This window comes from Mesoplodon mirus (assembly GCF_964341445.2).
Source record: "Mesoplodon mirus genome assembly, chromosome: 2".
In the NCBI taxonomy this organism is placed as follows: domain Eukaryota; kingdom Metazoa; phylum Chordata; class Mammalia; order Artiodactyla; family Ziphiidae; genus Mesoplodon; species Mesoplodon mirus.
The window spans coordinates 119,125,960-119,151,177 of NC_138977.1; the positions used below are offsets into that span (position 1 = coordinate 119,125,960).

Sequence of the window (25,218 nt, forward strand, 5' to 3'; positions counted from 1 at the left end):
TCACTGCAGCTGGTAAGAGCTGCAGCTTCCTTTACTGGGTAAAGCCACACAGCCAGACACCACCACCTCCATGGGCTTTTTTTGTCCTCTCCCTCCTGGCCCCAGTCCCTGACGCCCTGCTGCTGCTTCTGCAGGGCATTGCTTCAGATGTGCCAGTGCTGTTTGGAGGTCAGGGCTGAATCTAGGCACAATCTCACTGTGTAGGGTCACACTGTAATAGAAGAAGACAAATGCAACTTGCTTGTGCCCTAGTGCCACGCTGGATTTCAAACGATAATTTTAAAGTGTAACCCTATTCCTCCCTAGAATATGGCTATGGGTATATGGAGGCAGGTTCCAAGATAAATTGATATGAGTGATAGACATCATTTTGCCCTAAGAATCACACCTCCCCTTCAACTCTGAGATTCTGTAAGTGGCCAAATACGTCCTTTTCCCTTGGATGAATTGGTTCCCAGTAGGCACGTTCGAACCCCTGCCGAGGCGACAAATCACCTCTGGGCCCATTTTCCCCAGATGCACCAGCAGAGGGCTGTCTGGGGTCCAGGTTGGGATCTTTGGCAACAGCGACTGGGAATTCAGATGTAGATCAGGCTGTGACAGACTATTTCATAGAGGAGATGATCAAGGCCCTAGAAACTTCCTGCACTCACAGAGTTTCCATTCTAGTGGGGAAGACAAGGGCCACACACACAAGGATGCAGGGGAGGTTTATGATGGGCCAGCTCGGGATGCCACGAGAAGACAGGGGTGACATAACTTAGTGCAGGGTCGAGGAGGGTCCCCCCGAGGCAGTGCTTTTTGAGACCCTAAGGATGGATAGGATTTAGCCAGACAAAGGTGGGGAGAGAGGGGAGCTGGTGGCAGAGAGAAAAGTCTGCTGGGGGCTCCGAGGTCAGGTGTGAGAAGCAGAATGAACTGAAAGGTGCTTGGTAGAGAGCAAGGCGGGAGGTTGCAGGGGGCAGGGGGCCAGATCAAGGAGTTAAGGTTTTATTTTATTTTTTAAATTAAAAAAAATATTGGAATATAGTTGATGAACAACGTTATGTTAGTTTCAGCTGTACAGCAAAGTGATTGAGTTTTACATATATATATGTATATTGTCTTTAAAATTTTTTTACTTGAGAGGAGTTAAGGTTTTATCTGGAGGGCAATAGGAAGACTCTGAAGCTTTTTTTTTTTAATTTTTATTTTATACTGGGGCATAGTTGATGAACAATGTTGCGTTAGTTTCAGGTGCACAGCAAAGTGATTCACTTATACATATACATGTATCTGTTCTTTTTCAACTTCTTTTCCCACGTAGATTATTACAGAATGTTGAGCAGAGTTCCCTGGGCTCTACAGTAGGTCCTTGTTGGTTATCTATGTGAAATTCAGCAGTGCGTATGAAGCAGGGAGGGGAGTGATTTGATTCGTGTGGGTGAAAGACTGCTGTGGGGCAGATGGATGGGAGATAACGAGACGGGAGACAGGAAGACAGATGGCTTACGAGGTTGTTGCTATTGTCTTGGCAAGATATGATGGTGTGTTAGGACAGGAGAGACACATATATGCAGGAGAGACCGGGGTCGGGGGGCGAGGGGGACTTGAAGGCCGGGTCATTGACTAGATGAGTGGACGAGAGTGGAGGATTTTGGGAGAAGCCCCAGGTTTCTGACATGAGAAATACATGGCTAGAGATGGCATTACTGAAATAGAGATCACAGGAAAAGAAGGGGTTGGGGAGGTCATAGGATGGTCAAATTTGGAGGTATATTTTGTTTGAGGCATATTGAGTTGGAGCTACCTTTGAGGCATATAGGTAGATGTAGACTCAGCCCTGAGGTTCAGGGTGAAGAGCATGAGGATGGTGACTGTAAACACTGGAAGGATGGGATTTCCTAGGGAAAGAGGAAGAGTAGGCGGTAACCCCATGGAGCACCAAGTGTGAAGAGGTAGAGGAGAATAGGAGCTTCAGAGGGTGTGAGGGGTGGGCAGAGAGGGAACAGGGGTTCCAGGAGAAGGCAGCGTGTGGGGCAAAGGGAAGTGGGTGAGCAAACATTACCAAGAGGTCCAGGAAGCTTGTGTGGGGGCCAGACTGTGGAAGGTCTGAATGTTAGGAAGGTGAGGGGAATTTGGACAGTATCCAGTAGGCCCCAGGTAACTCAGGAAGGACTTTGAACCGGAACCTGTACACGTAAAGTACTGTATATCCGGTGATTTGGAAGTTGAGGGGCAGAAAACAAAGAGCTCATTTAGGAGAGTTGTCTATACTTGGGGAGAAAAGCATCTGGGGGAGGGGGTTACACTGGGGGTGGGGGTGACAAAGGAGACTGGTATGAGAGACCTTTGGGGAAACCAGAGTACTTCCATGTTGCATCATGGAGGGCAGAGAAAGAGAGACCCTGCTGTGTCTGCTGTTTAGCAGAGTGACAGCACTGTGGTCACAGACGTCAAGGTTGACAAGAGGAGCCAGTCTTTGGGGAAACTGATAGATTTGGCTTTAGGTGTGTGGAGATGTAGTCAGTATTGCAAAATACTGATGGAGGTTTTTTGAAGGCAACTGAAAATGGCGTTGCTACAGGCTCTCGGCTCCATCACGTCTCTGCCTTTCCAGAAAGAAGGGAGTAAAATTTCACGGTAGTCAAAGTTCATTTTTGCAACCTCTGAGCCTGAATTTACAATTTCTGGAAACACTGGATTTAGGAATACTATGGTGTTTTGATTTTGTTTTATCTTCCTTTTTGCCTTACTTTTCAATCTTAAAATGTGGGCTTATTCTCTCCGTATCAAAAACTGAATGTTCTGAATTCGTGGAAAGAATTTACATGGTTTATTCTTGGCCACTCTTCTCATATTTCTCTCTCGTTGTCTCCTCACCCATTGTTCCTTTACGTTCCTGTCTCTCTCCCTTTATTCTCTCTTTGCTTAGGTCTCCCCCAAGAATGCTCAAGTGCAACTATTCTCGGCCTAAATGCCACAGACAACCAAATATCAGAACGAGGAAGCACAGCCTTGCTAATCCCCCCAGGAACTGGAAAGCAGAAGCTCTCTGGTCTCGATCAGACATTTGGAATCCACCTCTATTTCTCCCTTGTAACTCCTAACAGTTTCTAAGAAACACCTGTCCTCTTATATGATTTAAATGTCATCTTATAAATATCTGTTTCTTAATATTTGGATAGTTTTTCTTTATGGGAGAGCAAGCACATCCTCAAAAGTGACTCTTATTTACCACTATAACCCTGGTACAGTTCTGGAGCCTGGTCCCCCAGCTGTTGAATGAATAAAGGGATGATGAAGTCTGGCAGAAGAGTCCGTCTGCCTTTTTATTTTCTCCCTAGGCTTTCAGCTTTTTCTAACTTTTTCTTTTAACCAGGGGTAAGTTTTCCATCAACACAATAGAAAGATTTGGAGAGTCATCACCAGGTACTATGAAATGTCTTGCACATTGAGGGTGCTTAGAGTTTAACAACTAAAAATGTTACAGGAGACTAGAAAGCAAGGGTTTGTCAAACTGTTGGCAGCTCTAAATTCATAACCAATATGGAAAAGAAACCATATGTCAAAGGTAAATATATATGCATATATGTGTGAGTATATATGCCTTTTCTGTATTCATTTCTTTAGAATTATTTCCTATCAGAGTATGCGTGGTGTTTTGGGTGTTATTATTGGTAGATGCCATCTAGTGGTGTAGAATAGCATCTGTTCTTAGAGCCATTCAACTTCTAAATTCTTATAATTATTATTATTACTTTGTTATTTCTTAAAAGTAGAACCAAAAACACTGTTTAAAGAATACTGTAAGTCCCAAGTAGGAATAAAATTTGGAGGATTAAGATATAAACTTTAGGGGGCTTCCCTGGTGGTGCAGTGGTTAAGAATCTGCCTGCCAATGCAGGGGACACGGGTTCAAGCTCTGGTCTGGGAAGATCCCACATGCCCCGGAGCAACTAAGCCCGTGCGCCACAACTACTGAGCCCACGTGTCTAGAGCCCGTGCTCCGCAACAAGAGAAGCCACCGCAATGAGAAGCCCACGCACTGCAATGAAGAGTAGCCCCCGCTCGCCGCAACTAGAGAAAGCCCATGCAGCAATGAAGACCCAATGCAGCCAAAAATAAATATGAACAAATAAATTTATATTTAAAAAAAGATATAAACTTTAAATCTCCTATGGCAGAAAAACAAATACAGGACTTTATCTCTCAGTGTAATCCATCCACCCGCTCTTTTAGTCATTCATCAGATATTTATCAAGCCCCTACCCTGTGCTAGATTTGGTGTGAGGGACTTGAAATAAAATCCCAGTGCCTACCTTGAATGGTAAGAGGAAATGGTAAACGTTGGTGGCCCACTGTGTTTTCGGCACTCACGCCACGCCAGGCTCTGTGCCACACACTTCATACCTCAACCTAAATCATCTGGAATCATCACCACAGCCCTCTGAGGTATGATCGTCCTGTTTTTCAGATGAGGAAAATGGAACTTTGAGATATAACTTGTCTATAGTCCTGTATCTAAGAAGCATGCAAACCAATTCAGAGCCAGGGTCTGACATCAAAGTGTGTGAGCTCCTAAAAATCCACTCTTTGGGCTACAAAAGCAAGGGCAAAGGTGGCAGATGCTTTTGAATTACATACAGTTTTGGCCTTTTTTTTTGAAGTGAGATGAAGCGAGAGGGCAGAAGACAATTTTAAGGGTGGTAAAGTTTGTACAGGTCATTTAGCTGTGGGTCTGGACTGGAGAAGGTAAGGGGTAGAAATATGAATAGGTATGGCCATAAGTTTGGATCATCAGAAAAGGAATAATCCATCTGTCTTGGACGATTCTTGGAGATACATTGGATTGGGAACATTAGAGCAAAGACCAACATATAGGAAGCATGTTGGTCACTGATCTTTGATCACTCCATCCAATATTGCCTTTCCAGATCTCTATAGCACATGTCTATACAACATGACATTTTTAATGTGTTGCCTTTGCACTGTACTTCAAATTATTTCCTATGTAAAAATCCCAGCTCAGCTCTCTTGTACTTCCTTGAGGATGGTCTCATTATTTCTAGGTAATAATCTTCTTCTGTATCCTCCAGGGCAGAACACAGTAGGCCTCCCAATATACTTGCAGAATTGAAGTTTTTTTTTTTTTTTTTTTGCGGCACGCGGGCCTCTCACTGTTGTGTGGCCTCTCCCGTTGCGGAACACAGCCTCCAGATGCGCAGGCTCAGCGGCCATGGCTCACGGGCCCAGCCGCTCTGCAGCATGTGGGATCCTCCCGGACCGGGGCACGAACCTGTGTCCCCTGCATCGGCAGGCGGACTCTCAACTACTGCACCACCAGGGAAGCCCAGAATTGACGGTTTTTAAAAAATTATTAGATGGGCTTCTTCCTAGCTCCTGTGGATAGTATGTGACATTTAGCACACTCTTCAATAACTGACATTTTTCTACTGGGTTCCACTTGAAGAGGAACACGTGCTTTATTTTTATCAGGAATATTTGCATATTGATATGTCATATCACATCAATATTGTCATACTGATGACAAGGACCAGGAACCCAGCTTTCTGAACTGCAGCTTCACCATTTTCCCTTTAATTGTAGCAGAACTTGGCACTTCTTATTTTGCTGCACAAGGCCATACCCTACCAAGTTTCTGTTTCCATTTTGAGAGAAAGGTGAAGCAGTGCCCAGTGATCTTCCACATGGGAGTATTTCTCCTCCAAGTAAACAGGACCTGGCATGGACAAGGCACCATATAACTGTTTTTTACATAAGTGAATAAGCCCGTGCTTGACTAAAGGGCACAGCTGTTTCCCAAACATGCGTCACAGTGTCAGTTCTTGTGGGTTTGCCCACTGTGCTTCCTCTTGCTTGGAGTGCTCCTTCTCTCCTCCTGGCTCGGCCAGTCTGATGCCCTTGGTGAAGCCTTTACCACATGGCCCAAGCTTTTTGCCTGCAGACAGCTGGCTCTCCTACTCTCCCTGTGGGCACCACTCATTGATGGTCCTGGAGCACCTTCTCATGAAATTCCCAAATGCTCTGGTGTACAGCCCTTTGGGTCCTTTGAGTCTAACATAATGCCCTGAATGTAGCACACAATCAATACATATTTGTGGCAGATTATGAATATTCATTTGACTTAAAAGAACTACTTTCAAAAAGTGAGTTGATAGTAGAGAAGGGAAAGAAGAAATGAGGGTGGGAATCTAAACACTTAACTTGCTCTTCAGGTTTATTATAATAGATGCATGTCGTCTGTGAGTAGAAGCTTTCTGGAGTGTGTCAAGGAAATCAAACTCCCATTCTGCTCAGTTCAAAGGTAAATAGATACAAGTACCAGCCAAGGTCAGCCGACAAGCTCAGAATCTTGGAATGGGGTAGACAGCTGGTATGTCTTTGAACTTTACACCTTTTAGAGGAAGATAGGTAAGATTGATGTTGGAATTATTTCAGAGGGAGTTGATGTGATGATTCAGAAGTGTAAAGAGCATTACTCCCTTGAGTTTGTTGCTTTAGGAGCTCTTAGAGCATGATGAAATTCATAGGAGGAAAAAAAGACTCGAGAGACAGAAAGTGAGATTTAGAGAACAAGGGAGTCTTTTTTTTTCTGAGTCTTATTTTATTTATTTTTTTATACAGCAGGTGCTTATTAGTTCTCTATTTTATACATATTACTGTATATATGTCAATCCCAATCTCCCAATTCATCCCACCACCACCCCCGCTTTCCCCTCTTGGTGTCCATACGTTTGTTCGTTCTCTAGAGACACATCTGTGTCTCTATTTCTGCCTGAGAACAAGAGAGTCTTGACCTGAGGGAAGGTGAAGGTGATGAAACACAAGATCGTTCACCCTGGCTTTTAGGCAAATACATTTTCACACTTCAGAGTGATATTCTTCTTTAAGACTTTAGAGAAGTTTATAGCTTTAATAGAAAAAAGAATTTTTTTTCAGTAAGATATTCTAAGGCCAAAATGATGAACTGATATCTTAACAGATGCTGCAGTTCCACAGGTTCCGGCCTAAGTTTCCTTTCCCTGAAAGAGCAAGAAACAAGAGGGCTGCAGGAAAGAAGACCAGCGAGGGAGGACACATGCATTACATCTAATAGGATTTCCAGAATACGTTATTTGATGAAGAAGATCCCAAATCACCCCTCGGCTTGGCCTCCTGAAGATCTCACAGTCTGCCAGAAGGCGGACACTTTGTAGGTCTGGCCCTGGGTCGGATCACCACCATCCAGAATTGGCCAGGCCCGGCCAAGAGGCCTGGTCATGTTTGCTGAGGCCTAGAACGTTCTGGAGGGCTGCATGTGACCTGTGGTTCTGGGAATGCCAGAAACTCTCAAGGACTTCCATAAATGCACACAACTGTTTACTGTCAACTACAAGCATTTAAAAAAATACAGCCTCAGCACCTTGGTGACAACTCATGGACTCACATAGTCACTGCTTTCGAGTCCAAACTCTAAGGGGGAAGTGGCTCTTTTCTTCATGGCCCTTACAGAATAGTGGAAAAGATAATGACATGTGCAGTTACATGAAGAGTGAGAAGTACTGTGATAAAGTGCTGTGAAGGGGGCGTCTATCCTCTGTTGGCTTCTGCAGGAAGTGTCCCTCCAAGGCTGCTCTTGTGTCCATACCTCTCGTAGAGCATCTGCCAGATATGGGGATGGGCACAGGTGAGATGGAGCGATGATGAAAAGCAGGGCCCATGTCCTCTGCAGGTTTATATCCCCAGCACCTGGCACCTCTGGATCATCACAGGGTCTCCATACATGTTTGTTGAATGAATAAATGACAATCTTGGTAAATGCTGTTAATGAGGTGACAGTGGGGAGAATTCACGAGTTTGGTCATGTCAAAACGTTGCTCTCTGATGCATTTTATTATACGCATTCCCATATTGTATGCCCCTATTTTACAGAGATAGAAATTATTCATAGGCTTTAGATCACAAAGAAATATAACATGGGAGGGACCACCTCTAACTTTTAAGAGGGTTATGTTTTAGGGCGTGTTTTTGGGATAGGGAGGTACAGACAACATTATCTCTCCAGGAAGAATTCTGCTTCCAGAAAAGGAGGAACTGAAAACTCTGAAGCCAGTCTCAGGAAACACAGCCCTAGCAGCTCTCCCACAGTAAAGCCGGCTCAGGAAATCCTACGGTGGGACTGAAAGGTAAGGTAGAGTCTGTTCCTGCTACTGATCCCTTTAGGCAGAGTCAACTCCTGTAGAGCTTTAAAAAAGCCCTCTGAGATCCTTTAATGTTTCAGCAACCAATTCAAGTGTCAAGCAATTTACATGAACAGTTTCAGGTAAAGCTTCCTCCTGGGTGATCAAGATCTCCTAGCAAAGTAGAAAAGGAGGGTAACAAAAGTTCATTTTCTTTCTCCTCATCAAGATCAAGATCCAAGAGCATTTCTCCCTTGGGTGGAGGGCTGCCTGGAGGCGGGGTGGGCGGGCCCAGGGGCTGGGCCGGGGGCGCCAGGACTGCACGCCTCTCCCAGCCTCCTTCCAGGCTCCGCAGCATTCCGGCGCGCTGGCACCACCTGACTTCTTGCGCGATGCTCCGGGCATCCTCCCACCACAGCTCCTGGGGTCAGGGGACCGCCTGGGCGATCCGGGGCGCCCTCGGGGGTCGGCACACAGTAGGGCTTGCCCCTCCCCGCTGTCTTCCTGTGAACACAGCGATGCGGCGATCCTGCGGCGTCCTGTGGCAGGTGCCTGCGCAGCGCCCGGCAGCTGTGGCGACGTTCAGGCTCTTTGGGGTGGGATGGGGGGAGGAGCGGGGACCAAGCCCCGGCGGGCGCGATTCTCTCCACTCCAGAGAGTGGAGGCTGAACAGGGACACTGGCAGGGGGGCGGCGCGGAGCCAGATTCGAGGGCGTGTGTGTGTGTGTGTGTGTGTGTGTGTTTCTCACTGCCTCTTTGATCAGGTCTTTATTCAAAGTGAGCTGTCCAAAATGATTTGACCTTCAAGGGATACACACATCTAAGTTTATGCGTCAGGATTCTTCTCCTCTGTGGTGGGTTTTCTTTTCTGCGGGCTCCCCAGTGGCCGGTTTCATGGTAGCTGCGGCCTCCTCCCCCAGCCCCCCACCGAAGGCTTCTTCTGCTTCTTTATGCCAACAGCCTTCTTTCCTTTCTTCCCTACAAAAGCCTTCTTGCCTGGAATCCCTCCCCATCGGATCCGGCTTCTACCGCCGCCGCTGCCCTATCCACCTGGAGTTTGTGATTCTTAGCCTGGCGAAGAATGATGCCTAGCTGCACGGTCTTTGCACGTGGGTTTAGTCAGATTCAACACGACTCTCAGGTTTTTCAGCGGATTCTTCTTCAGGACGCTGCGATGACTCTTCTTGCGCGGTGCTCTGGGGTTTTCCAGGGTTCTGCCGAGGTCTGTGTTGAGCGTCTTGTGCCTGGGAAGGTGGTAGTTACTCTTGAAGGGCTCAAGTGCCCTACAGATCATCTGACTTGCTGAAAGCAAATCAGAAACGGTGTCCAGCAGGAGCAAGTTCCCAAACGTGCAGTTTTGCTTTTACATTAAGCAGAATCATTCCTTTTAAAGGGAGAGGAGAATTAGGGAGCCAGGGATGTTCCTCAAGGCCTCGATACCATAGTCCCCGTGATAGATGATGCAGGGTCCCCTGCCGTGCACACCCCGCGGTGTCGCACTTTGCCCTTTGCCAGCGCGCTTTTGCTCAGAGGCACAGACCTTCTTGATATTATTCCAGGCCTTCAGTTTCTTAAGAAGCGCAACAGCCCTCTTGTTCGTCTCGTAGCCTCCAACGTTATCTTCAACCACCAAAGGAAGTTCAGGACTTCCTCAGTACAGTGACCTTTAGCCACGACCAGCGCCGGTAAGGCCGAGGCAGCCAGGGCAGAGCAGATGGCACGTCACTGCGGGGCCAACGTGCCAGGTTTGGTTGGCTCAACGTGCGAACCCAAGACACATCTATTTCCCCAGTTAAGAATCACATTTCTCAAACTGTAGGAATTAAAAAAAGATTATGTCTTGCTCAGTAAGAATTTTCGGCAACTGTGACTGAGAACGCAGGAAGACACCAATTACGACATCCCTGAAACAGATTCGGGGTTTTTAACTTATCGGTGCCAGAGGGAGGGGTGAAAACGAGTCCCGAGGAGGACGGCGACGGCTCCCCCGGACTGCGGGTCCAGGTAGGCTGAGCCCCCGCGCACCACCCTCCGCAGGAAGACCGCCGAGACCCTCCCGGCCGCCCCGCTCCAGCGCGCCTCGGGGCCTGGGAACCGCGCACCGGCTGCGCCCCGAGCCCCGCGGGGCGGCGGGACGGACGGCGCCCGCGCCCAATCGCGGGGCGGGGCCGAGGGGGCCGGCAGGCGGCTGCCAATGGGAGGCCGCGGGGCGGGCGGGGGGCGGTGCCGCCGGGTGGGCGGGCGGAGGTGTCGGGAGCCGGCGCGGCAGAGCGGGAGTCCGGGAGGAGCCGGCGGAGCGGGAGGAGGACTGAGGAGGAGGAGGAGGAGGAGCAGCGCCGCGCCCCCGCCCCGGCCGCCCGGCCGCCCGCCCGCCCGAGCGCAGGCCGACCGCTCCAGCCGCAGCCGGCGGGTTCCCGGCCGCCTCCCGCCGGAGCCCGGCGCCGGCAGGGTCCGGGCCGATGGGCAGCCCCGGGCAGCGGCGGGCGGCGAGGCGGCGACCCCGGTACGCGCCGCCGCGCGCTCGCGGGCTGTAGCAGGTCCCGGCGGACTGCGTCTCCGAGGTGCGTTCGGGGCGAGGGGGGTTCCGCTCGGGAGCCTCCGGGTCGTGTCCGGGGACCGTCCCGAGGTGAAGGGGCCGCCCTCGGGGGCGCCTCGGGGGTTGACGGGGGGCCGGAGCGCGGGGCGAGGGTCCGGCCGGCAGATGCGCCCGCGCTCCCGAGCCGGGGGTGGGAGAGGAGCCGCCGTGCTCAAACTTATCGATCGGCTGAAAGGTTATTCCCGTCTCGTAGACGCGAGCACTAAGGAGGACTCTCCGGGCGCGCAGCGAATCCTCCGTGACTAACCCGAGAGGAGAGAAGAAGGTTGCCCGGCGCGGTTCCCCGGCGCGCCGGGCGGGGTCCCTTGCTGAACTTGCTGCGGGGTTTATTCCCCGGTAAGGCGGGTGCCCGGGGCGCGAGCCCTCGCGGCGCCCTCCCCTCTTTGTAAGGTCCCAGCGGCCGGCGAGCGCCCTTCCTCGGGGCCCGACGGCTCCCCGGCTTCCCCGGCTCCGCGTCTCGCTCCATCCTCGGCTCGCGGTCCTGCTGGGGCCCCCGTTTCGTGGAAGCTTGTTTGGCCAGGTCCCGGGAGTATCCCCACGAGCACCTACGGATTAATTTTCAACCGCGCCACAAACCCAAAGAATCAGTCTCGGTTCATCGTCTGCCAGCGAGAGCCGATGCCTCTCGGGAAGAGAAAACAAGTTGGCATGACCCCTCTGGGAGATATTTGTCATCATTAACCTGCTTCGGTTAAATTAATTCAGCCCAGGATGACTCCAGCGTGAGTATTGGAAACATCAAGTGCATTGGTCACGGAATGGTGGTCACCAAAACCTGATTTTGGTAAAAATTGCAATTATACAGTCTTGGGATTTTGTTTAGATTTAGACACGGTTTTTAATAAGGATGGACTTCTTTTTTTTTTTGTAAACAAAGAATCTTGCGGATTCTCATAGATTTGCTCAGTAAGTTCAAAATAGTCACTTAGATGTTTCTTTTCTTTGCCTCTTTTGTCTGCAGTTTTCATTTCTAAATGTTAACACTAGATGGCTTTCTTATGACAGGCATTTAGTAAACTGCGCTTTTGAGTTGCCTGTCTGCAATCCAGGTTGTAATTTTTCCAGTTTTCCAGTTAGTAATGAGAGGAAAAAAAAATCTCCAAAACTGTTGCTTTCCTTGAAATACATTACTTCCCTATAAAACCAATATTTATGCAGACATCAAAAGGTGGCCTATTATTTCTGGCATTCCTAAAGATGGATTTCAAGGGACAACTTGGTTACTGTTTTTAGTCACAAATTTAAGGATGTCTGTTTTGACTTGAGGAATTCAAAGTGCTACAGTGAGATTTGTAATTCTATTTATATAACATTTCTGCTAAGGATGTTTTCTGCTTAATTTAGTAGTTCATTGCTTGATTCAGAGAAGTATAAAAGAACATTTATTCATGAGAAAGTGCAGTCTTTCTTGAGTTTTCGGTACACATAACATTGATTCTTCCTAAAGCCTCTGTTGAGATGGAGTTGAAGTATACATGCATGAGTCATACCAAGGATTGTGTTGGGGCCATCTTTATTCTCCCCAGTTGATATCGCGTGTTTCATTTCTAAAGTGCAATGGCCTGTAGTTGGCCATTTTGGTAGCATCAGGTTCTCAATTATGTGTTTTCAGTACTTTTTCTCTAAAGCAAGATCATGGCAGCCTGTCCAAATCTTGCCAATGTAGGCAAACTTATTTATAAGCTGGTGAAATATTTCGACATTCCTTATAGCTGTTATTTATTGTGTGTCGTGCCCAGCCTAAAATATGATATGTTAAATTTGTTGGTTCTAAATTAGAGCATATTCGCAAATAGCTGAAGGGGAGAAAAAAAAAAACCCACAACCTCTCTCGCAAACATCTGGGAAGTTGGGAATGAAATGAAATCAGAAACAGCTTTTATCAGTACCCATATGCCACCTATAGATGGGGTGAAATGAACTTGGATAAGAAGCAGTGTAAGCATTTGGTCTGGAAAATAAAGCAAGAGATAAATGGAAGTGGAGCTTCTGGCTTTAGAGTATGGGCTGCAGATTTTCCCTAGTTGATTTAAGTGTATATTTTCCATCACATGCTTTTGATGTTTTGAAATCTTAGTCTTTCCAAAGAGCTTTAATTTTCTGGAATGTAAGAGGGGAATTATCAGTATCAGGATTTGACTATTATGACACTTACTGTAGTTAAAGCTGTGTAATAGGGTTTGTACGTTTTGTTTTATTTCGTTTCTCTTGAGACTGGAATGGTATTTAGAAGGGTTCCCTGATACCTGAGCTTGGTAAACACCTGTGCACCTTGGGGGATCTCTTTACCTGAGGCAAAAGGGTTATTGGGTTATTCATTTTGAAAATCTGTCTCTTCTTCAAAGTGAGGAAATAATAGTGAGCTACCTTGAAAGGGCAATTGTCTGGTAATTGAAACTGGTTTGAAAGTGCTGTGTTTGGTCATCAAAACTAGTTTAAAAGGGGTTGAATTTACTTCATACTTTGTGAAGAACTGTGTTTATGTTGATACAGCCCCCAAACCCCAGTCATGATTGGTAGATGCAAAGGTGTTTTGTTTGGTTGTTTGTTTGTTTTTGTGAGATTGAGGAAGGCAGTGAGCCTTTGAACTTATGATCTACTTAAGTTGACGGTTTAGGATTACAAATCCCTTCAAAGACATGCTGAATTTGAAGAAAATTCAGACTGTTATTGTTAGCTGAAAAGCAAAGGTTTTTTTTTTTTTAAATCTGTTTTGAACTTGCACGAAATATGAAGTACAGGCCTAAAGAATATAGGGAACCGTGTTCCAGATTTTCTCCTTCTATTAATGTACTTAGTTCCCTTGCAGGGTGATGGGATAGAAAGGGCATTAGGCAAGAAAGACAGGAACCTCTAGCTTCCTGCCTCTAGTGCCTGGCACAAATGAGTTTGGATAAAGTTTTTTCATGATCCCTTTCAGCACCAAAATTTTAGGTTTCTTTAATGTTTCAAATAAATGTATGGATTGATGAAAATGACTGATTGGGATAGTTTATATTTTTCACCACTGTGTCTTTTCTTACTTTGGTTTATGATAAGTTTGTATGTGAACATTCATGAGAGTTATAGCTTACTTAGTTTACCTGGAAATCAGTGACTCAGAAATTGCTTTTCTGTTGCAATCACATCTAGCTGTGACCCCTTTTAAAGGAAGGATAACAGTGTGATAGGAATTTAAATGCTTCAGAACTTCAGAGGTAAATTATTTTGATCCTTTCTGAGCTTGATTCATGAACTTTGGTTCCAAAAAGTGGTCCAGGGGAGCCGGATATTACCCAGAGTAGAGGTTCTGTTTCTTGGGAGATTTCACATTTAGCATAACCTAATTCCTTGAGATATGTGTATATGTACACACACATACACACACAGACACACACATATATATATATATAGATAGATAGATAGATAGATATAGATATAGATAGATTTTTTTTTCTCCCTGTACAACATTGTATAGCCAACTTGGGTGATAGCAAAGAAGAAGAGATGCAGTAATTTTAGTCTAGTTGTCATAGCCTCTCTGTACCACAAAGGTCCATAAGGTCCCTTTATGTCGTTCCTTTACTTTTTGTTTTTATCTACCTGTAAATTAAAAATCGGAAACAAAAATCAAATTTTAGGGATTGTCAGATTTGTCACTATGTTGTAGTATAGATGTATTGAAGATTTACAACAGCGGTTACTGTCTACTATCAATGCATTTCACACTGATACAACAAAAAGAAAAGAAAAAAAAAAGGGGAAGAGTATGCATGCTGACTTAAGGAAAGTTCTTCCCATCCAGAGAGGGCATTGGTTAAAATTACCCCCATGTGCATATATACTCACCGATACACAGACACTTTTCCTTTTGCACAGACCAGTGAAAACTTTGCTAAGAACCAGGGTTTGGAAATCAATGACCAGCTCAACTAACCCTTCTTTGATGCTTGGATCCCTTTATATACTCTGCACGTGATCTGGTAAGGGGTGGAGAGTTCCACCTTTCTCATGTTTTGACCACTAGGAGGTGTTTAACTCTACAGGTAAAACTGTAGAGTTGAAATCTAATTCTACCTATTTATTTGAATTCCCCACGCCCCCGCCCCGTTGATGGCCTGCAGAACTAATCCTTCTGTAGAGATGTTCCAGTTGCTCACAGGACAATACCTGTCCAAGTGGGGCTCAGAGCCAGAGTCTTCCCACTCACCTTGACCTGCGCAGAGTAGAATAGGGGTGCACTTCCTTCAGCTTGCATGTCCTGCCTGCACTGATACAGTCCAAGTTCACATTCACTTTTCTACTCAGACTCAGTGAGTTTCCTGTTCACTCAGACCTCTGGGTCCTAATCACATGCTGTCTTGAAGCCACGTCTTCCTGTCCTGTCCTAATGTCACTGCAAGACCTAACATTTATTGGACTTTGTCTAACTTTATTTTAGCTTGTCCTTACCGGGATGCTTTTGGGAGTTGGATACTACTATTTAGCACCTTTGCCTGCTCTCTCAAACAAATGCTGTCTGCACATTAGATCAGATTGTTTTTTTATATTTTACCTAAGTTGCTGATAGAATTGTTAAACTGGCTGAACTACGGATGGTGTTTCCGGAAGTTTCCTTCTAGGTTTGGTTATAGTTAAGTACTGATGCTCTTAATTTCTCATAACTGGCCCATTACTGAATGCCTCTTCCACACAGATATCCCGAAAGAGCACGTCAGGCCATCTTTGCTGGTCCTACTGACCAAGGTATTCTAAGACCTGAGTTCATTTTCAGTGTGTCCCTAGTAACTTGAACTGTGCTCTACGTTGTGGGAGATTAAGAAATAGACGTTCAGTGACTGACTGAGTGACTGAGAAGCTAGGGCCATACTGTGAACTGTGACCTCTGGAGGCTTCGGGCACTAAAAAATGGTGGGAAGAAGCAGGATGTTGCGGGCTTCCCTAAACTCCCTCTTGCAGTTTGGTATTGTCTTCTTTTGAATTTCTTTCAGATAGCTGGGGACAAGAACTACCTTTTCCCAATTTCCCAGTGTTTTAATTAGTTGGTACTCTTTTTTTTTTTTTTTTTTTTTTTTTTTTTTTTGCGGTACTTGGGCCCCTCACTGTTGTGGCCTCTCCCATTGCGGAGCACAGGCTCCGGACGCGCAGGCCCAGCGGCCATGGCTCACGGGCCCAGCTGTTCCGCGGCATGTGGGATCTTCCCGGACCGGGGCACGAACCCGTATCCCCTGCATCGGCAGGCGGACTCTCAACCACTGCGCCACCAGGGAAGCCCAGTTGGTACTCTTTTTTTCCTATTTCACAAATAAGCATTCAGCCATAAGGGGTGTCTTGAGTGCTACCGATTGGATTACTCCCTATTTTTCACTGTTGCGTAGTTGCTACATCCGCCAGAAGAAGCTCCCAGTTAGTTGAGCTGTTTAGGAAATCAGAGTAGTCCAAAGCAGGCTGTTTAGTGGTGTATTCAATTACACTGAAGTAAAAAAAAAAAAAAAAAAAAAAAAAATCTAGGTAAAGAGCTAGTGTTAAAAATGGTTACTGTGGAAAGTAAGAACTCTTGGGTGAACACAAAATTATGTATGCTGAGACAAACTATTGTGTAGACGTTAAAAAAAAATCTCTGACTGTAATGTTTAGGGCACAGTAGCGGGTGCAGTCTGCATAATGATTGCTTTCACTGTCTTCAGGGGGGTTTTGATAATCGTTCGGTTCCCTGTGGAACAGTGGATATTCACATGGTTCATACAGTCCTCTTCGTGTTGAAGCTTCTAATAAGAAATTTTAGGAATCACACTTTGGATTCTTCATACAGGACACATGCTGTTGTTTGGAGTGTTTAATGCCCTAATCCAAAGAACAATTATTTCTTTGTAGTAGGGTCTCTAAACTTTTTCCAGTGTGCATCGCATCTACACAGAATTTCCTGTGTTTAGTGTCCACATGTGCACATACACACGTCTGTCTATATGTTTGTGCATGTGTGTATAGGTACAGTATAGTGTGTGTGTGTATATATATATATACGTATACATGTAAAACTTTACCATGCTAAGATATGGACACTATAAAATATAATAATATAAATTTTAAGAAGGCTTATAATAAACAAAAATGAATGTTGGAGTATTTTCTTTTGCATCTTAAAGGCTTGCTTGTTACCCTTTGAAATGTGTGGGCCAGGTCCTGAGACCACTGCTCTCCCACCCTCTCTGGTTAGAGTTCACAGCTGTTTGGAAACAATTTCTAGGGGGCCTGCAGGGTCTTGTGAGGGAAGCTTAAGACAGATTCTACCCTTCATGGACCCTCTATTTACTGTATTTATTCTTTTTCCTGAGGACAGTTTTTACTTTGGCCAGTTTTCTTCCAGAATTGGTTGTGGGTTGCTTAGCTTGAGGTTTAAATTTTTTGGGGGGGGGCGGGGAGAATGATAGTGTGATGGAGGATACCATCTTCCTTGCAATGTTTCTGGTTGAACTCAACTGTTTGGGAAGCATTGTACTATCGACACACAGCTGACACCAGACCCAGAATCAGGATAGAAGGACATAACTCATCATTGGCTCATCCAGAAACTTCTAAAGAGTAAGAACAACTTTTTTTTTTTTTTTTCCCGGTACGCAGGCCTCTCACTGTTGCGGCCTCTCCCGTTGCGGAGCACAGGCTCCGGACGCGCAGGCTCAGCGGCCATGGCTCACGGGCCCAGCCACTCCATGGCATGTGGGATCCTCCCAGACCGGGGCACAAACCCGTGTCCCCTGCCTCGGCAGGTGGACTCTCAACCACTGCGCCACCAGGGAAGCCCAGGAGTAAGAACAACTTTGAAAGTGCAGATTAATGTTGGCTAGAACGGTAGCACACGGTCACCCCTCGTGCAAGGGAGGCCAGTGTCCCAGCCTCTGGAGGGCATGTGGGCTGGAAGGGATGATGGGAGGGCAGGGCATCCGCACGCCACCCAGCCTCCCTGTGTGCTGAGCGATTTTAATCTATAGCATTTATCATTGCCTGACATGATATTGTATATTGATTTTTCTATGTTTGTCTTCTGCCTCACCTCAGTAGAATATAAGTGCCATATGGACAGGGACATTTCTGGTCATTACTGCTGTATTCCCTGTACTGCCCTGGTTTCTGCCACATAATAGGCACTTAGCAAATGTTTGATAAAGGCAGGATTGAAAGCCCGGGGTTTAAACATGAAAGAGCTGTGTGTCTTGGCTTTTGTTGAACTAAGTAAGTGTTGCCTTAAGGTTCTCATTATTTCTATTGTAAATGATCTACCGAAACAGCCTTTTATGCCTCACTTTATCTCTTTTCTGGGTCACTAGAAATGACCTGTAATTGAACTCTGATATCAAACTGGTAAAAATGGAGAAGTAGTTTCTGAGGAGGGTAACAGCAGAGTTCCGTCTGTTATATCAGGACCTTTATTGCCCGGTTCTGAGGGGTGTGGTTTGGGGAGGGTGGGCCCCCTGGGGTGAGAGGGTGTGCTTTACACCTTTCCCAGGTTTCAAAGTCTGATCCCAGCTGATAAGCACACTGCCTTGGCCTTATTGGAATCAGATGAAGCTGCAGTTCACTTACAAGCCTGGTTTGGACTCCTTAATAAAGAAAACTGGAAAGAGAGAATTTCTGAATTGTACAGCGTTCTCTTTTCTCTCTCAATCCATGATAATTTCTACAGGAAATAACGATTTTTTACAACCGATCAGTAGTATGTTGTACACCTTCTGTTAATTTAGTCCTTTTAACTTGAGGATTGCAGAGTATGTTGGAATATTACTTACGCCTTACGTATAGTAGGTGCTCCGTAAGCATAGCTTTGATTTTACAGGTAGAAGTCTTTTATCTTAATATCCTGACCTACTACTAATTTCTGTATGGCATGAATTCAGGGGGATGTCATTCTAACTCCTGCTTGTTTAAATGTGTGTATTAAGGTATGCTATGATGAGAGCTGCGGGTGAGGCTGAGAGATTGGCCTAAATAATACAAAAATCACCGAATTTACCAGCCATTTTGTTGATTTGAGGGTCATCGTAAGTCATTTGCTGGGAATAATGGATCTGTTTTCCTATTTAAAAAGTCTTAAATGATGAGAGGAATGAAAGAGAGAGGCTAATGTTTTTGACTTAGGAACAGGATAAAGAACTGGGGAGAGAGATTCCTCAAGGTAGACTTCAAAACAGCAGTTGTGCTTGAACTTTCATTTATGGTGTCTTGCAGACTGAACGAGAACCTTGCAAGGCTGATGGGATTATCCCCCTGTACAGATGTGAAAACTAAGATTTAAGGCGGGAACACACATGGCTTTATGAATCTTAGTTCTTAGAGTTTAAACCCATCTCTCTGCCCACTGTGGCAGCCTAGATGCTTTGTGAGGCCCTGTTGATCTCAATAAATCATAGAAGAAATGGGGGGGGGTGGTAAAGAAAGTGCACGCAGAGGAAAATTATCCCACTACTGTCCCTGCAAGCGGGAAGTGGTGACGGGGCTGGGGGGGGGGGCAGGCTACTGAGCTATTGTTCTAGCCTCCGAATGCCCTGTTCTGTCAGCCAGTGGATCCTGTGTTATTCGTGAGAACTTTTGTAGTTTGTGGTGAGGTAGCAGTTCTGATGCTTGAGCCGGGTTCTCTCGTCTCTGCTGGGAAGTGAGAGGGCGCTGCTGTGATCCTGCAGAGAACATCTCTTTAGCTCCCGAGTCTTTGCCAGGATGAAAAGGAGGAGCAGAGGAAACCAATTTTCGTTTTGCCTTTATACTTCGCTAGATTTGCATCATCTGTGTTTAAGTCAGTTGAATGTGAAGCCCTGAATAAATTTCAGGCATTTAAATATTTAAAAGGATTCCTCCACCATACTTTACTCACCCAAAGAATAAGGGTTTGTAACAAAACAGTCCCCTTGCAGATGCAGCCCAGACAGGCTCTGCTCACCTTGTCACTGAATTATCAGACATTAATAGTGAATCGAGAATGGGAACAGCCACCGAAATGCTTGGCTGGCTCTGTTCCAAAATATTGTTTCCCTGGTAGAGAAAGCAGGACAATTTGTTGAAAACTGGCAGTCAGCCAGTCAGAAGAGCTCTGACGCCATCCGTGCAGTAACTCCTCTGCTCCGACTGCTAATTTTAGGCCGGTTAAATCTGGGTGATGTCTGATGGCTGCTGTTGCTGTGCGTCTGGCTATGTGGAGCTTTCTAAATCCATCCTCCCAGCCTGGCATCACAACTCACAGTTCTTTCCCAGACGAACTGAAGCACAGAGGGGATGTGGAGTCGGCCTAGGATACGTGGAAGGAGTGAGGAACAGGCCCTGGGAGGGTTTTAGGAGGCGCTGCCTTTCATCTTCCTATTTTCTTTGCCACTAGGTCCACAAACACTTACCCCGCTGTACCTCCTGCCGTGGGAGGGCCTGGAGGAGGACGCAGACAGGCTCAGCCTCCAGGGAGCAGCCTCGTGACAGCATTCACTCCTTTTCCATCCATCCCTGCAAGCTTTCACCTGTTCAGTACTGACCTTCCTGGGCTTCCCTGGTGGTGCAGTGGTTGAGAATCTGCCTGCCGACGCAGGGGACACGGGTTCGAGCCTCGGTCCGGGAAGATCCCACATGCCGCGGAGCAACTAAGCCCGCGTGCCACAACTACTGAGCTTGAGCCCTAGAGCCCGCGAGCCACAACTGCTGAGCCTGCGTGCTGCAACTACTGAAGCCCGTGTGCCTAGAGCCCGTGCTCCGCAACAAGAGAAGCCACCGCACTGCAATGAAGAGTTGCCCTGCTCGCTGCAACTAGAGAAAGCCCGTGCGCAGCAACGAAGACCCAACACAGCCAAAAATAAATAAAATAAATTTAAAAACTGACCTTCCTGGGGAATTCCCTGGCGGTCCAGGGAATTCACTGCCGAGGGCCCCGACTTCGATCCCTGATCGGGGAAGTAAGAGTGCACAAACTACATGGCGTGGCCAAAAACAAACAGACAACCCCAAACTGAACTTTCTGGGAAGGTAAAACTAAGGAGAAAGATGAGAATTTTTAAAAAAGCATTTGGAACATCCCATGGAAGAGCAAAGTAGCATTTCTTTGCTGTTGCAGAAGACGGAGGTGGGGTGAGGGCTTGGGGGGGTGCTTCAGTGTCCATGTCTAACTTACTTTGCTTCCAGGGCAGTGAGTAGGAGCCAGTTTTCAAATGGGGACTCAGGACCGCACAGTCTTGAGGTCTCTTTAAACTTTGGCGTTCTAAGATTTCCAGGTTAACAAAGGGTGCCCTTACTTAGGGTGTGAGACCTTGGGGGCAGGGACCTGCTCACTGTGTCCCAGTCCTCTGGCCCAGGGAAGTGTCTGGCACAGTCAGCAAATGAACCACCTCAGTGTTTCAGGCCTCAGGGGAACCTTAGGGTGATCCTGGAATCAGTCTTCCTCATGGTGCTGATTCATTAATACGAGAACGTAAGAGAATGGTTTACCACCTAGGTCTGCTGATTTTGGTAGAGTGGCTTGCCCTGGTAGTTGATGAACTGTAAGTGTCCTGGCCTGGCTGATGGCCACGCATGATGTATGTTAGAAGATTCCTGTGTAAGATGGGCACTACAGCTTCTTTCAGAGGAAAGAACCTGTGGGTGGTAGAGGGCCTGGTGGGTGGGTGCAGTCAGGAGAGCATTCAAGGAAAAGGGAGGACCCGAGTTAGGCTTTGGAAAATGGTCAGGGTTTTAATTTTTGTTGAAGGGCTCTTGTATGCAAGGCCACTCCTGGCTCTGCAGGGGACCAGCAAATACAAATCAAGCTCTCTGTCTCTTAGCCCTTTGTCTGATCATAGTACTGTCTCCATGAACTTACTCTGCCTAAAACCAAACTCAGATCCTAGCCTGGTTTGGGTTTTGCAACCCCCAAACTGAACTTTATTAACAAAAGCAACTTCAAGAGAAGTGATGGACATTATTTTTGGAGTGGTGATTAAATTGTCTATCACGTAAGGTAGTCAGTTTGATTTTTTCCCCATTGTAATTTGCTAAAGGTTATAGAATGTGTCTGTAAACCTAAAGGGGAAAATATTTTGGACTCATCAGAGATAGAAAGTGAACATTTTTTTAATTTGAGATGTAATTGACATATAACATTATGTTGGTTTCGCGCCTACAACATAATGATTCTGTACTTGTATATATTGTCAAATGATCATCACGATAAGTCTAGCTAACAGAGTCTAGTTAACATTGCCACACATAGTTACAAAGTTTTGTCTTTCTCTTGTGATGAGAACTTTTTAAGATCTACTGTCTTACCAGCTTTCTTTTTATAAAATTAATTAATTAATTAATTATTTTTGGCTACATTGGGTCTTTGTTGCTGTGCGCGGCTTTCTCTAGTTGCGGCGAGTGGGCTTCTCATTGTGGTGGCTTCTCGTTGCGGAGCATGGGCTCTGGGAGCGCGGGCTTCAGTAGTTGTGGCACGCAGGCTCAGTAGTTGTGGCTCGAGGGCTTCAGAGCACAGGCTCAAAGGTTGTCGCGCACGGGCCCAGTTGCTCTGCGGCATGTGGGATCTTCCTGGACCAGGGCTCGAACCTGTGTCCCCTGCACCGGCAGGCGGATTCTCAACCACTGCACCACCAGGGAAGCCCAGCAACTTTCAAATATACCTTACGCTGTTATTAATTATGGGCATCATGCCGTACATTACACCCCCAGGACTTGTTCATCTAATTAACTGGAAGTTTGTACCTTTTGACCACAATGTTTTGGTATAAAATCACTGAATCTGCATCAGTTATTTGTCCAGAGAATACCATACATAGTGTTATATTTGGGATTCAAGGTCACATTGTTTTGTTTTAAGACTTTATATTTAGGAATTTATAACTTTTGATAATTGATGTACCGAAGTGATTTACTTTAAAATTATTTTGAATAATCAAAGTTTTAAACTGAGGCAGCCTTAGGAAGCATGGCTGTGGACAGTGAGGGCTTAGGTAGGCCGAGCACCTTGTCCACCACCCTGGCCTCCCTGGGACATGTGTTCATTTGCTGTCCACGTGCTCTTTTTATGTCGCAGGAAGTAGTAGTAAATGCTGGGTAAGATTCGCAGTCTTCTTTAGATTCTAAAACAAGACATCTCAGCATATTAGCGTATACTTGCCCTCAGCTTTTTATCATGCAAAATTTCACACATACAGGTAAGTTGAAAGAATTACTTAGTGTAGTGGACACCCATATACCCACTGCCTAGATTCCACAGTGTTAGCATTTTACTGTGTTTGCTTTATACAGATCTATCCACCTCTATCTACCCATCAGTCCCCCTTTTTTTTTTTTTTTTGGAAGCATTTCAAAATAAGTACACACATCAGTACACTTCACCGTTAAGCACTTCAGCATACATACCATAAATGAGTTTAAAACTCACATTCTGTTTTGAGGCAAAGTTTATAGAGTGAAATGTATATGTTTTAAGTGTATCATTCTATGAGCTTAGACAAATGTATATACCTATGTAACCCAACCCATACTTCTATTAAGATATACCTACCACCCCAGAAAGTTCTCTCAGGCCCCTTTCCAGTCTGCCACGCCAGTCTCCGTCCCAGGCAACCACTGTTCCTCCCCCGCCAACCCCAATGGTAAGTTCTGCCAGTTCTTGAACTTCATATAAATGGAATCCTGCAGTGTGTACTCTTTGTGTAAGGCTTCTTTCACTCAGCATAGTGATTTCTGCTTTGCCATATACTTTTAAATATATTACGCCAGGCTGGCTTACCTCCACCTTGGTCACAAGCTCTTTTCAAAGATCATATTGTCAAGTGATATTAGAAACAATTTTGTTTTAGGTATTTGTGTATTTTTCTTAAGTCTCATCTTCCCCTTTCCCAACAGAGGTGTGATTTTCATATTTGATTGGGTCATTTTCTGCCTGGGTTTCTGCTATGTATTCTGAAAACCAGGTGCTTCTTTTTGGGGGGGGGGCCTCGCCGTGTGGCATGTGGGATCTTAGTTCCCCGATCAGAGATAGAACCTGTGCCCGCTGCATTGGGAGTGCAGAGTCTTAACCACTGGACCACCAGGGAAGTCCCACTAGGTGCTTCTTTTGTTAGTTTGCTAACACGTGCTGCAGGGCCAGCTCGGGGCATTCAGCTGAGTTCTCTTGCTCCTGAAGAGATGGATCCTGACACATTATTCACTTATTGTGTCTGCTACTTGGAAAACTTCAGGTAATAGAATATATATCTATTTTTGCAAAGCTTATTCTTAGCTTTGTGATTAACTTCTTAAACAAGTTTTTTTTTGTTTGTTTGTTTTTAATAAGGCATCTCTGAGGAATACAGTTGATCTTCTGTATCCACAGGGATTGTTTCCAGGACCCCCCTCAAGATACCAAAAGCCAGGGACACTCATAAAATGGTGTAGTGCTTGCATATAGTCTACACACATCCTCCCATATACTTTAAGTCATCTCTAGATTACTTATACTTCCTAATACAATGTAAATAGTTGCTGGTCCGTGGCAAACTCAAGTGTTGCTTTTTGAAACTTTTGGAGTTTTTAAAAAATATATTTTCAATCTACGGTTGGTTGAATCTGCAGATGTAAAACCTGAGGATGTACAGGGCTGACTGTAATTTCTAGTTCAAATGCAACAATTTGGAAGACTAAAATTTCCTGACTTTTGTTTTATGACACTATATGGAGACTAACAAAATAAACCTGAAATATTAGGAGATTTTTAAGTCACCTGTGTTGAGATATTGGCTGGTAAAATAAAGTCCTCGTTGACTTAAAAAATAAAATTCTAAGGACCACCCTGGCAGTCCAGTGGTTAAGACTCCGTGCTCCCAATGCAGGAGGCCCAGGTTTGATCCATGGTCGGGGAACTAGATCCCGCATGCCGCAACTAAGAGTCCACATGCTGCAACTAAGAGTCCAGATGCCACCACTAAGAAGTCTGCATACTAAAAAGAACTAAAAAGAAAAAAAAAAAGATCCCTTGTGCCACAACTAAGACCCGGTGCGGCCTAAATAAATACATATTTAAAAATAAAAATTAAAAAAATCTAATTCTAGACTTAATTAACTGCCCCCTTTGCTATACCCACTATTACTGGAGTTCTGAGTTGCTAAACCTCTCCATCCATGATATACATCCATGATCAAAACCATCCATGATCAAAACCAGGAAAAATGTTCTCATCAGTAATAGTTTAATGTTTATATATAAGGTGTACACACACAGAGTGTGCGAAGACTTTGCCTTAGGGCCATATTGGTTAGGGTAGTTCTCCCTGCTCTAAAAGAGACTCCAGAATACAGTGTCCAGACAAGAGACAGGCTGACTCCTTTCTTGTGTGACAGCCTGAGATCTGGGCAGGTGGGCTGCTGTCCTCCACCTGACACTCAGGGACCCAGGTTCCTTCCATCTTGTTTCTCCACCACCAGGCCTGGGCCTCACTGCTTGGAGGGAGCCCACTGGGCATGTCTGTGCTCTGGCTGGCTGGAAAGGGAGGGGGC

At 45.7% G+C, this 25,218-nt stretch overlaps 1 protein-coding gene across 1 annotated transcript in view; it reads left to right on the top strand.

Annotated features, from left to right (window-relative positions):
* Positions 1-10,654: 10,654 nt before the first annotated feature.
* Positions 10,655-25,218, top strand: part of SIPA1L2 (signal induced proliferation associated 1 like 2) — a 223,697-nt gene continuing 209,133 nt past the window's right edge. Inside the window, exon 1 of the mRNA XM_082638723.1 lies at positions 10,655-10,723. The gene's annotated coding sequence lies outside the window, so the exon portion shown is untranslated. The remainder of the gene's footprint in view (positions 10,724-25,218) is intronic.